The 13759-nt window shown below is 44.8% G+C and overlaps 1 protein-coding gene across 5 annotated transcripts in view; it reads left to right on the top strand.

The window, feature by feature from the left end:
* nckap5 (NCK associated protein 5) overlaps window positions 1-13759 on the top strand; it is a 486547-nt gene that overhangs the window by 51257 nt on the left and 421531 nt on the right. The window contains exon 1 of one of the 5 annotated variants that reach the window (XM_033024639.1): window positions 8204-8346. The exons of the other annotated variants lie outside the window; for them this stretch is intronic. The gene's annotated coding sequence lies outside the window, so the exon portion shown is untranslated. Of the gene's footprint in view, window positions 1-8203; window positions 8347-13759 lie in introns of those variants that run through there. 5 annotated transcript variants of the gene reach the window in all.

The raw sequence follows: 13759 nt of genomic DNA, 5'->3' as shown, positions 1-13759 counted from the left end.
TCAAAACTTGCTACTCTCGCTAATATGTCTGTGGTATGGCTTCATTTGAAATTTTAATGGTTGGCATTAATATATATTTCTTGAGTAGGTACTAAGAGTACCAACACAATATCACATTCATCCTATTGTTCCTCATATCCTTTTTGTTGTGCATGGAGTGATTTGAAACATCCCCATTAATGAAGGTAGACAAAAATGCTGGAGAAACTCAGCAGGTGAGGCAGCGTCTATGGAGCGAAGGAAATAGTTAATGAAGATACACTTCTCAGTGAGGTAAATGCTGACACTCACTTGCTAATGCTCTTATGTTCTGATGATGCTGCGAACAGTTGTATTTTAGGTCTTTTGCAATGTAAGTAAGGCACACGGATAACGAGAGGCCAGTCCGAAGAGAGTTGACCGATGCAAGAACATTCATTCATGGGGCTGAATCAGTTATCAGGAGGAGACAGAACACGATAAAGAGGAAAAAAGGTATTAGAGCAACTAGCTACCTGGAATTTTAAGACTGAGTCCGCTTTTGATCTAATTAGATAGCCAGTCCGGCTCTATGGCAGGTCATGTCTCACTAACTTGATTGTGTTTTTGAGGAGGTGACAAAGGAGATTGATGAAGGTAGGGTGGTGGATGATGTATACATGGATTTTAGTAAGGCTTTTGACAAGGTTCCTCATGGTTGACTGATTCAGAAGGTTAGGATGTACGTGAATCACATGACTTGGTCGTATGGATTCGGAACTGGCTTCGTCATAAAAGACAGAAGGTTGTGGTGGAAGGTAGATATTCTGGCTGGAGGTCTCTGACCAGTGGAGTTCTGTAGAGATCTGTGCTGGGATCTCTGCTGTTTGTGATATATATAAATGACTTGGACATAAATGTGTATGGGTTGGTGAGTAAACAGGCTGATGACACCAACATTGGAGTAGTTGCAAAAAGTGATGAAGGCTGGGAGTAGATACAGCAGGATATAGATCAGCTGCAGAAATGGGCGGGGAAATGGCAGATGGAGTTCATCTGAGCAAGTGTGGGGTGTTGCACTTTGTGAGGTAGAATGTAAGAAGAGAATATATAGTTAATGGCAAGACTCTTAACAGCATTGGTGTGCAGAAGGATCTTCAAGTTCATAGCTCAGTAAAGGTGGCACACAAGTAGATAGGGTGGTAAAGAAGGCATATGGTATGCTTGCCTTCATTGCTAAGGGCATCGGGATATGGATCAGTGTTGTCAGAAGAGATCAATTATTGCTAGGCATCATATTCGGTACAGTCATTGTGGGCCGAACAGCCCTTTCCCATGCTGCACTGTTCTATGTTCTATGTAAACATGCCAACTACTTTGTTCAAACTAATGTTTTGCATTCACTGCTGGCAAATTCCTATTAAATCCTTTTGTGCTTCTTGGTAACCCTTTCATGATTACATTACTTAAGAAAAGCAAAGAAATTTAAAATATTTGAAATTATTTATTGAAACACATGAGAGCAGGCTTGCTACTGCCAGTGGCTCCTGGGACCTCTTACACTCTTGTAAGGATTTTGATTAGATTATTGAGTATATTGAGACAATAGGTGCAGGAGTAGGCAATTTGGCCTTTCGAGCCAGTACCGCCATTCAATGTGATCATGGCTGATCATCCACAATCAGTACCCCGATCCTGCCTTCTCTCCATATCCCTTAACTCCGCTATCCCTAAGAGGTCTATCTAACTCTCTCTTGAAAGCAGAGAGGAGGTTTAACTCTGTGCATCTAACAACACCTTGTTCTGGAGCTCCAAGATTGCAACAGCTTTTGGGCTGCTGTCCTGATGGTCTTTGGGAGCTGAGAAAGGTTGGTTCACGCAAAGTAATCCTTAAATTCCATGCCTAGCTATCTACACACGGCTGTAAATTGTGATGGCATTAATGTGTCCAAGGTAAAAAGCAAGTGGTGTGCCATAGTTGCCGTATCAGACAGCTTAAGTGCCAGTTTTCAAAGTCTGTTAACTTCTTATTGGAATTTCTTAAGAAGCACTGAAACTAGAAACAGTAAAGAGTGGAGCCGGTGTTTCAAACATTGGCATTGGTGTTAGTTTCTTATTGTCATGTGTAACGAGATACAGTATAAATCTTTGTGTGTTATCCAGTGAAAACATACTGTACACGAGTACTGTCGACCCATACACAAGTACAATGGGTAGAGCAAAGAGAAAAATAACTGAGTGCAGAACATAGTGTCATAGCATTACAGCTATAAAGAAAATGCAGATTAAAACCGTATTGCATGGTCGCAATACAGTTGCTTGGGAGATTGGGGCTGTACCCTTAGTTTATGAAAGGATTATACAGTAGTCTGAACATACCAGGCAAGAAGCTATTCCTGAATCAGGTGAAACATGCTTGCAAGCATTTACCCTCAGGAGAGGGGTAAAGAGGGCATAATCAGGATATAAACAGTCCTTGATTATGTTGGCTGCTTGCATGAGGCAGGAAGACTGGTTGGTGTGAAGGAATGGGTCACATCCACAACTCCCTACAAATTCTTGCAATTTTGAGTAGTACTGTTGCCAAACAATTGCAACTGTTGTGATACATCTTAATAAGATGCTTTCTACAATGTATCAGTAGGTTGGAAAGAATTGTTGCCAAACCTCTTTAGCCTTCTGAGGAAGTTGAGACATTAGTGTGCTTCAATGTGGTTGGCCCATTGTAAATTGTTGGTGATATCAATGCCTAGGAACTTGAAACTCTTGACCATCTCCACTTCAGCATCATTGATACATGCCACTACATTTCCTTAAGTGGATGACTGGCTCCTTCATAAAAGTAAACACGAGAAAGGTGTAACTGAGACAAATGAGGAGGAGGAGCCATCTTGGTGAACGGCTGCTAGCCAGCAGCCGTCCGTTTTAAATTCGTTTTTTTTATAGTTTTTAGTGAGTCCTGTTTTTTTGTTTGTAAGGGATATGGTCTTTTAATGTGGGGGGTTAGGTGTAACTTTATTTCTAGGTCCCTACCTGGTCGGTGTGGCAGCCTTTTCTCCGGGCTGCCCGTCGACCCGTCCTCGTGGCCTACCTGCGGGCTTGGAGCACCGTTTCCTGGCGGGGACCGCCCAGCACCTCGGCCTCGGCGGCGGCACAGTGTTGGAGCGCTGGAGCGGAGCGGAGTTTAGCGGGCGATGCCTTGCCTGGGTCGCCGCGCTGGAGCGACGCGCTGGAGCTCTGGCGAGCTGGACCGCCGAGAGCAACATCTCCGGGCTGCGGAGCAGAGAGGCAACGCCGACTTTATCATCGGGAGCCTGGGAGCTCCAAACCGGCGCGGCCTTGTCGGCTTCGGCAGCCGCGGGCTCCAACCAGGAAGCGGCCGTTCCAGGTGGCCCAGCCACCGAGAGGACTCTCCCGACGCCGGGGCAAGACCACCCGGTGAGAACGGCCAGGGACATCGGGCCTCCGTAGAGGCAATTGCGGTGGCCTCAATAGGCCTGACTTTGGGGTGAACATGGGATGGGGACTGGACATTGTGCCTTCCTCCACAGTGCTACCCACTGTGAGGGGATGATTTTTTTGTCTAATTGTAGTCCTGTAGGTCTGTGTCCAAGATGGCTGCCGTGAAGTGAGAGTGGACGCTGGCGCGCTTTGGCTGCCGCTGCTCTCTCTTCACACTGTTTTTGATTTTTTGTTTTTGGATTGAATTCTGTTTTTAATTTGTGTCTCTGTGATGTCTTGTTTACCTGTTCTATTCCGATTATATGTTTTTATTCCGATTACTATGTAAGGTGTCCTTGAGATGTCTGAAAGGCGCCCATTAAATAAAATTTATTATTATTATTATTAAATGTAATTTTCAATCTAAAGGTGTGTTTTTGATTTCTTATAAATTCATTATCTTTAGATTCAGATTCAGATTCAGATTCAACTTTAATTGTCATTGTCAGTGTCCAATACAGAGACAATGAAATGCAGTTAGCATCTCCCTGGAAGAGCAACATAGAATATGATTTCAATAAATAAATCTATTTACATGTATACGGACATAGTGTATTTTCCTGTGGGAGGAGTGTCCGGGGGGGGGGGGGGGGGGGGGGGTGGGGGTGATTGGCAGTCACCGAGGTACATTGTTGAGTAGTGTAACAGCCGCAGGGAAGAAGCTGTTCCTGGACCTGCTGGTCCGGCAACGGAGAGACCTGTAGCACCTCCCGGATGGTAGGAGGGTAAACAGTCCATGGTTGGGGTGAGAGCAGTCCTTGGCGATGCTGAGCGCCCTCCGCAGACAACGCTTGCTTTGGACAGACTCAATGGAGGGGAGCGAGGAACCGGTGATGCGTTGGGCAATTTTCACCACCCTCTGCAGTGCTTTCCGGTCGGAGACAGAGCAGTTGCCATACCATACTGTGATACAGTTGGTAAGGATGCTCTTGATGGTGCAGCGGTAGAAGTTCACCAGGATCTGAGGAGACAGATGGACCTTCTTCAGTCTCCTCAGGAAGAAGAGACGCTGGTGAGCTTTCTTGACCAGAGTTGAGGTATTGTGGGTCCAAGAGAGGTCATCGGAGATGTTGACCCCCAGGAACCTGAAGCTGGAAACACGTTCCACCTCCGTCCCGTTGATGTGGATGGGGTTGTGCGTGCTGCCCCAAGACTTCCTGAAGTCTACAATGAGCTCCTTGGTCTTCTTGGAGTTAAGGGCCAGGTTGTTGTCAGCGCACCATGCTGCTAGGAGCTGGACCTCCTCCCTATAGGCCGACTCATCGTTGTTGTTGATGAGGCCAATCACCATTGTATCATCTGCATACTTGATGATGGTGTTAGTACCATGTACAGGTGTGCAGTCGTAGGTGAAGAGGGAGTAGAGGAGGGGGCTCAGCACACGGCCCTGTGGAACGCCGGTGCTCAGGGTGAGGGTTGAAGAGGTGTGCTTGTCTAACCTAACAGACTGGGGTCTGTTGGTTAGAAAGTCCAGTATCCAGTTGCAGAGGGAGGGGTCGATGCCCAGGTTACCGAGTTTGGTGATCAGTTTAGATGGTATAATGGTGTTGAATGCTGAGCTGTAATCGATGAACAGCATTCTTACGTAAGTGTCTTTGTTGTCGAGGTGGGAGAGGGCGGAGTGAAGTGCCGTTGAGATGGCATCCTCCGTACTCCTATTCTTGCGGTAGGCAAACTGATAGGGATCCAATGTGGGGGGTAGGCAGCCTTTGAGGTGTGCCAGGACCAGCCTTTCGAAGCATTTGGTGATGATGGGGGTAAGTGCAACTGGGCGGAAGTCGTTGAGGCTTGCCCCAGTGGCGTGTTTTGGCACTGGCATGATGGAGGTGGTTTTAAGGCACGTGGGGACAACTGCTTGGGCAAGTGACAGGTTGAAGATGTCAGTCCAGACGTCTGTCAGCTGCGCAGCACAGGCCCTGAGGACGCGCCCGGGAATGCCGTCAGGGCCAGCAGCCTTACGTGCATTAGTCCTACTCAGCGCCACGTACACGTCGTAGGGGGTGAGTGTGAGGGGTTGGTGATCAGCAGGGAGCACAGCCTTGATGGCTGTCTCTAGATTGTCCCTGTCGAAGCGGCCATAGAAGTGGTTAAGCTCCTCAAGGGAGGATTCGTCGCTGGATGTGGGGGTGGTGTTGGTGGGTCTATAGTCCGTGATGGCCTGGATGCCTTGCCACATGCGTCGGGGGTCGGAGTTGTTGTTGAAGTGCTCCTCAATCCTGAACTTATGGCAGTGCTTGGCCTTCTTGATGCCCCTCTTCAGGTTAGCCCTGGATGAGCTGTAGGCTCGAGCATCGCCTGACCTGAAATCGGTGTCCCGTGCTTTCAGCAGTAGCCTGACCTCGCTGTTCATCCATGGCCTCTGATTCGGGAATATGGTCACCCGTTTGAGGGAGGTGACACTATTGATGGTGGAGTTTATAAAGTCCAGAATAGAGGATGTGTAGGAATCAATGTCCGTGTGGGAGTCAAGGGTGGCCTGGGCTGCAAACGCCTTCCAGTCAGTGTTTCCAAAACACTGCTGAAGTGTGGAGTCTGCTTCCTCTGACCAGACTTTAACTGTCCTCACAGTGGGTTTAACCCGTCTGATGAGTGGGGAGTACTTAGGGAGCAGGAACAATGAGAGGTGATCAGACTGACCAAGGTGGGGGAGGGGGATGGCTTTGTAAGCTTCAGCCATGTTAGTGTAGACTTTGTCCAGTGTCTTGTCTACTCTAGTGGGGAAGGATACATGTTGGTGGAATTTGGGGAGTACAGTCTTCAGGTTGGAGTGATTGAAGTCACCCGCAACAATGAAGGCTGCCTCGGGGTTGTGCGTCTGTTGTTTGCTAATGGCAGTATGCTGCTCTTTCATTGCAAGCTTGGCATTAGCATCAGGAGGGATATAGGCTGCAGTCACAACAGTGGAGGTGAACTCTCTGGGCAGATAGAACGGTCTGCATCTAACCAAGAGGAACTCAAGGTTAGCTGAGCAGTGACTCTCGATGATGGTGGAGTCCATGCACCATGCTTTATTTACATAAATGCACAGACCCCCACCTCTGGTCTTACCGGAGTCTGTTGTCCTGTCCGCTCGGAGTAAATGACGCCCCGTTAGCTGGATGGCGCTGTCAGGAACGTCGATGTTGAGCTAAGTTTCCGTGAAGATCAGGATGTTGCAGCCTTTGATCCAGTTGTGGGAGGTGACCCTTAGCCGGAGTTCATCCATTTTGTTTGCCAGTGAGCGCACGTTGGCGAGGAAAAGGCTAGGAATCGCTAGCCTGTGTGGGGCTAGCTCTAACCTGGCCTTTAACCCACCTCTGCGTCCCCGGCGGTGCTTTTGTACGCTTTAGATACAGTATCTGTAGTAGACTAAACAAATGTTAAGCCAAATGCATTTGTTAATGAAGGCTACTTGTCTACATTCTAGTTTTCTGAGATGGATGCCATGTTAGCAATGATTTAGTGTATTGGACAACAGTAAAGTACTGACAGAGATTCTGGGCCAAAAAAATCTTGACAAGAAAAAATATGCAGATATGGCAAATATAGGAAAACAAGAATGTTGGCCTTGTGACCCTTCATACCTGCTCCTTGATTCAGTAAGATCATGGGTAATCTGATCTTGCTTCAGCTTCACTTTCCTGCCGTTCTTCATATCACTCGATGTACACAGAGAGTAAAATTATGTCTATCAATGTTCAAGTTAATAATAGATTTCAAAAGGCAAGGTTGTTCTTGATGACCATTAATGATTTTTTGTGGGAAAATGGAGTGGAAAATAATTCATGTCATGAATATAATATAATTGAGTTTTTAATGAGACAAGTAAACTGGGCTTGTTCCTAAGTAGAGAATAAAGAGCCTGGGGAGAGGCTAAAGAACGGAAAATAAGATGACTTCTAAACATAAAGTTGGCAATCACAATGCCTACTCACACTGGTGAAGGGTAAAAAGTGGTGTTCAGTAGGGAATGGTGCTGAGATCACTATTGCTCAGAATTTCCATTATCGATTTGGGCACTGTAAGTGAAGGCATAATTACAGTTAGCAGACACGCTTGTTAATTTGTAGCAATTACAAATGAACAATCCAGCAAAAACAAGAATATGTTAATGAGCTTCTAGAATGGGCATTTAATTTGTAAATTAATTTCAATGTACTGCAGTATAAATCAAGGAAAATTTATGATGCAGGAAGCTATTCTGCACATTATGTGTGTGTGGTGGTTGAAAAATAATTACTCAGCCTAAACAAACCAATGCTGACCTCAATCTTGAACCATTCAGCTGTTTTGCACTCGTTGTTCTATTTATTGTTGTATTTAACTTTCCTGTATATACACTGTTTACTCGGTGAACCTCACATGAACAAGACATTTCTTAGTATATATGAGAGTAAATTGATCTAAATCTGAATCTAGGTCTGTAACACTGTAGGGCACAGCTCTTCCAGTACCCTTAAATGTGATGAGGTTGTCTGCTCCTACCACAATTTCTGCAATTTCCTCATCTCTTCTCTAATTGTTCTACCATTTACATATAATTCTTTGCTCTTGAACCTCCTGGTTAAAGGAAACAGCTTTTCTTTTTTTACCCTGTCTGGGCACCAATAGTTTTATACACCTCATTTACAGTAAGTCTCCCCCAGCCTCCGCTATTCCAACTGAAACTGTGTTGGCATTTTCCAGTCCTGGCAACAGGCTCATAAATCTCCTCACAACCTCTCCACTCCAATCACATCTTTCCTGTACTGCGATGATCAGAACTGTCTGCACAAGTGGTGGATCTAGGTCGGATGGATTAGAAGATCACATTCTACTTCATGAATAAGAGCCTTGAGGACTAAAGATAATTCTATACAGATGAACAAATTACTAAAAGTGATACAGTCCTTATTATTGCTAAATAAGGTAAGCAAAACACTGGACTGCATTTTCTGAGAGTTGAAAAACATGGATATTGTGTTAAACTTGTATAGAATTGCACTTGGACCATAATTCGATTACAATAAATGTTTATGGTCTCTGTATTTTACAAATCACAGACTTGTGAATATGTTATCACCTGTATTGAGAAGTTATCAAGAAAGTTTAAATGAATGGGCATGATTTAAAAATTAGAGGCTGCCATTTCAGGAATGTATTTACCAAACACTCATTGAGACGATAGAAGTTTGGAAATCTTTTCAAGAAAAATTGTTGTGAGCCCAATAGTTAATTTTGAGATTGATGGATTTTTTGTTAACCAAATGAATTTTGGGTTGTGGGGAAAAAACTGAATATTTGAATTAGTCTCCAGATGATTCATGATCTCACTGAACAGCAAAGCAAGCTTGAGATTTTTAAGAAAGCTATTTTTAATGAAAGGATTTGAATCTAGCTGTAGAGAAAATGTTTCCAGGTTGATGAGACTGAATTAAGAACTCTTAAAAATAAAATAGCAATTAGATTATTCCAAATCCCTTTATTAGATTTATTATTCTGCTCAAATAATAGTTGGAACGTGGAAGATGGTGGTAGGAGTCTCATGCAAAGTGTTAATACATTAACCAAATTAACTAACTTACCATTTCTTGTGCCATAGGTAAGTATATCAATGTGCAAAACCACAGCTTGCTGTTAATTACAACAAGGGCAATGGTGTTGATCACAGACTTTACATATTTTATTGCCTTTTAAGTCATTACCTATTACAAATTATTCACATTCTTTAAAAAAAACCCAGCCTTCTTCTCATCATTTTGAAATGAACAATTGATTTTAATCTGCATGTTTTGTGGTGATTTGTCATCATTATCTTTAGTAGGAAGTGAGCAAAAATGTTTCTTGAGTGAAGATAGTAGAATTCAGTGTTTTTTCCAATACAAACTTTAACCTCTGGATCTGAACCCGTCTGAAACTGAAGGGAAAATGTTGTCTTAAGTAACACTAACGTTAAAACACACTGATTACCACCAGGGGGCGCCGCACGATGGCAGCCTCGCCAACAGTCTGTCAGCCTTTAGTCTTTTTTTTGTTATTTTTAGTGTGTTTTAAAAGTATGTGTTAATGTACTCCGGTTTGTTTTATGTGGAGGGTGGGGGAGGGGGTCGGGGAAACATTTTTTCAATCTCTTACCTTGCTGGAGGTGCGATTATTTTCCGGATCGTATCTCTGTGCGGCCTAACATCATGGAGCTGGAGGCCTTGCTCAGGATTGACTTTGTGCCCCACCGTGGGGACATGGACTTACCATTGGAGCTGATCCCTTGCCTGGGATAGACGCTCCAACTGCGGCCTGCGGATTTCACCATCGAGGAGCTCAAAGTCTCGGGTAGAGACCAATGTCGGGAAGCTTCAAACGACGCAGAAGGTTTTGACCAGCCCGGACCCAGGGTCAGATCGCCCGGCGTGGGGGAGCTGAAATTCCCCCCCGATGCAGGAGCTTGAATACGCTGATGGGACGGCTCAAATGCCGCCGGCTACAGGAGGCAAGATCGCCCCATCAACGGAAGGCTCGAGGACCTCAACCGCGGGAGAACAAAGAAGGGACGAGATTCAACTTTTTTTCGCCTTCCATCACAGTGAGGAATATGGAGGAGTCACTGTGGTGGATGTTTATGTTAAAATGTATTTTATGTGTTCTGTTGCTTTTTATTGGTATGACTGTATGGCAAAATAAATTCGTCGTATGTTGCAAAACATACTTGGCTACTAAAATGTGATGGTGATCAGTAGTGGACCTACATTTTTGGGGCCCTGAAGCTTGAACTGTTATGGGGGCCCCATCGCAACCAGCAACGAGGTCTGGGTAACCACTGTCATCTTCTTCAATGGGGTTGTTCCATGATAGGCTGGCTAGGTCCCCGGTGGGGTCTAGGGGAAGCACAGGGCAACGCCAGGGCAATGCCCCCTGAAGCTCCTGCCTTTTCAATAAATTGAAAGTGATTCTCAAACATGCTGCTGGTAGTATACATAACAGAAGCTTAGAATTTTTCTAATGCATAAGCAGTAAAATAACCCCTAAAAGATATATATTTCATGAAATAGACAATAGACATTTCTATGATCATCCACAATCATTACCCCATTCCTGCCTTCTTCCCATATCCCTTGGCTCTGCTATCTTTAAGAGCTCTGTCTATCTGTCTCATGAAAGCCTCCATTCATGAAGATAGCGGAGTCAGGGGATATGGGGAGAAGGCAGGAACGGGGTACTGATTGTTGATGATCAGCCATGATCCCATTGAATGGCGGTGCTGGCTAGAAGGGCTGAATGGCCTACTCCTGCACCTATTGTCTATTCACAACTGTGTGAAAAGGTATTTCCTCATCTCTGCTCTAAATGGCCTACCCCTTATTCTTAAACTGTGGCCCCTGGTTCTGGACTCTCCCAGCATTGGAAACAGTTCCTGCCTCTAGCGTGTCCAAACCCTTAATAATCTTATATGTTACAATAAATGGCCTCATACAGCTAATATAATCTTTACAAAAATGTTACCTGTGATGTCTCTTTGCCTAGCACTGAGATGAGAAAAAACTTTTTCACCCAGAGTTGTGAATTTGTGGAATTCTTCACCATAGAAAGCAGTGGTCTCGTCTCCTTCAGTAGCACCTCGGTCTCCCTTCCTGAGCTCAGACACCCACTTCTCCTCACCTCACCTACGCTCACTTCCCCTCACCTACACCTAAACTAATCCCCTCGCCTCACTAAACCCCTCGCCTCGACGATACCTCACTACCAAAATTCTCCTCACACCTAAACCTCACCTTGACTAAACCGTACCTCACTAAACCTCGCACCTCAAATAAACCTCACACCTCACCTCACACCTAATCCATACCTTGATTAATCGACGCCTCGCTCCCCCTCACCCCCCCCCCCCCCCCGGCCGTTGGCGGCGCCTCACCTGAGCGGAACGGCTCCAACCAGGGGGGCGCGGCTGAGCACGGAGAGCGGCGCATTGCCTGAGAGAGCCGGATGGAGGGGCGCACGCGCACTGACATTGACTTCGAGCCCGAGCCCCGCCCACAGCAGCCGTAGCCCCTCCCCGCAGATTTAAATCGGAAGAATATGCTTCTGGGGCCCCTCCCGGATTAGTGACCCTGAAGTTAAGCTTCATTAGTTTCACAGTAGATCCGCCCCGATTATCATTATGATTGTGGTTTGAGCATTTTTAGCTTAATCCAGATGCTAGTTATATTATCACTGCAAAATGTTTGAAGCTGGTACTTAGGAGCTGTTAAATTGTCAATATCACTGTGGAAAAATACACATGGATGTGCATTTCAATTTGCCATGGAGGGCATATGCTGGCATTTAAATGTTAAAATTACTAAGCATTTTAAAATAGGATATTCATGTTAGCCTGAAATAGTGCAGTTTCCAACAAGGATGCCAGGTGACTTATCAGCTCATTAATTTTATAGTATTCCACTCAAGGTGGTAACTAGCACATTTGAAAATGCTTTTATAAAACTGGCAGACTTCCATTTTGATTTCCCTTTTAAACCAAGAGTGGCAATTTTCTCCGGAACAGGGAACTTGATCCAATTTTACCTTTTCCAAAAAAATAGTTGCACAGATGTAAGGGTATTGAAAGAGACAGTTAACATGTTGCTTCCCACTGGCAGGGGGCCTAGCTGTGTTTAACAGAAAACACAAACCATGTAAAATATTTACCATCAAAACAAAACTGTCAAAATCATTTTAGTTTTCATGCAGGCATCCTCTCCAGAAAGGGCTGTGGGTTTCATGTTGCAATTTCACACCATAGTGTGAAAATATGAAACTTGGTACCAGCTCTCCTTTTACTGCCTGCCCACGTTACACAAAAGCATCAGCATTGACAATGTTTCCTGATTACTGTCAGTTTGAGAATCCATTTATTTCTGCCTTGGAATAAAATACAAGTGGCTTTACTCAACATATAATTGTACTTTATTTCGTCTGAGAGGCACGGATAATGACAAGGAAAATATTGCAATCAATGTTCTTAAAAGGGAAGTGGGGAAATAAAATCAGCAGTAAATTGCTGGGCAAACCTTTGATTTCATACGGGGATTACAAACATTTATGAGATGTATTTTAACTGCTAGTGAATACTGTATATAGATTAATACTAAATATATAAACGTGTAGAAATCATAAAGTGCATGAAACACTATGAGGTAATGCATTTAGGGAGATGTAGTAAGACAAGGGAAGATACATTGGATGGGGAAGAAGCAGAACCTGACTGTCTGTCCACATATCCATTGAAATGGCGTGCAATATAAGAATGGGGAAGTAAAGCTTGAATTATATTATTGTTTGAGATGCCTTAAAAATTATGGGCAAAAATGTAGATGGGCTGATTGGTTAGTCTGCAGCTGACTATAAGTGTAGTTGCAGACAGTGAAGAAGGATGTCAAAGATACCATCGGATCAGTCACAGATATGGTCAGAGAAATAGCAGATGGAGTTTAATGCAGGCAAGTGTGAGGTGTTGCATTTTGGGAGGTCAAGTGGGTCAAATGGGAATTACAAAATTCTTAAGGGGTTGGACAGGCTAGATGCAGGAAGATTGTTCCCGATGTTGGGGAAGTCCAGGACAAGGGGTCACAGCTTAAGGATAAGGGGGAAATCCTTTAAGACCGAGATGAGAAAAACATTTTTCACACATAGAGTGGTGAATCTCTGGAACTCTCTGCCACAGAGGGTAGTTGAGGCCAGTTCATTGGCTATATTTAAGAGGGAGTTCGATGTGGCCCTTGTGGCTAAAGGGATCAGGGGGTATGGATTTGGCGGTCTATAATACACCCCTATAAGTGTTGCTACCCCTTTCCCATTTCTCAGGTCCACCCAAATAGCCTCCTTAGACGAGCCCTCTAATCTATCCTGCCAAAGCACTGCTGTAATATCTTCCCTGATAAGCAATGCAACACCTTCACCTCTTGCCCCTCCAATTCTATCACACCTGAAGCATCGAAATCCTGGAATATTTAGTTTCCAATCACAGCCCTCTTGCAACCATGTTTCACTGATCGCCACAACATCATACTTCCAGGTGTCAATCCAGGCTCTAAGTTCATCCACCTTTCTTACAATGCTCCTAGCATTAAAATATACACATTTAAGAAACCCACCATCTCTTATTCGCTAGGTACACAAAATTGCTGGGGAAACTCAGCGGGTGCAGCAGCATCTATGGAGCGAAGGAAATAGGCGACGTTTCGGGCCGAAACCCTTCTTCAGACTGATGGGGGGTGGGGGGGGGGGGAGAAAGAAGGAAAAGGGGAGGAGGAGGAGGAGCCCGAGGGCGGGCGGGTGGGAGGAGACAGCAAGAGGGTTAAGGAAGGGGAGG

The sequence above is a fragment of the Amblyraja radiata genome, chromosome 7 (assembly GCF_010909765.2).
Source record: "Amblyraja radiata isolate CabotCenter1 chromosome 7, sAmbRad1.1.pri, whole genome shotgun sequence".
NCBI classification, from domain to species: Eukaryota; Metazoa; Chordata; class Chondrichthyes; order Rajiformes; family Rajidae; genus Amblyraja; species Amblyraja radiata.
Note: the sequence above shows the minus strand (reverse complement) of the source record. Positions and strands in the feature narration are given on the sequence as shown.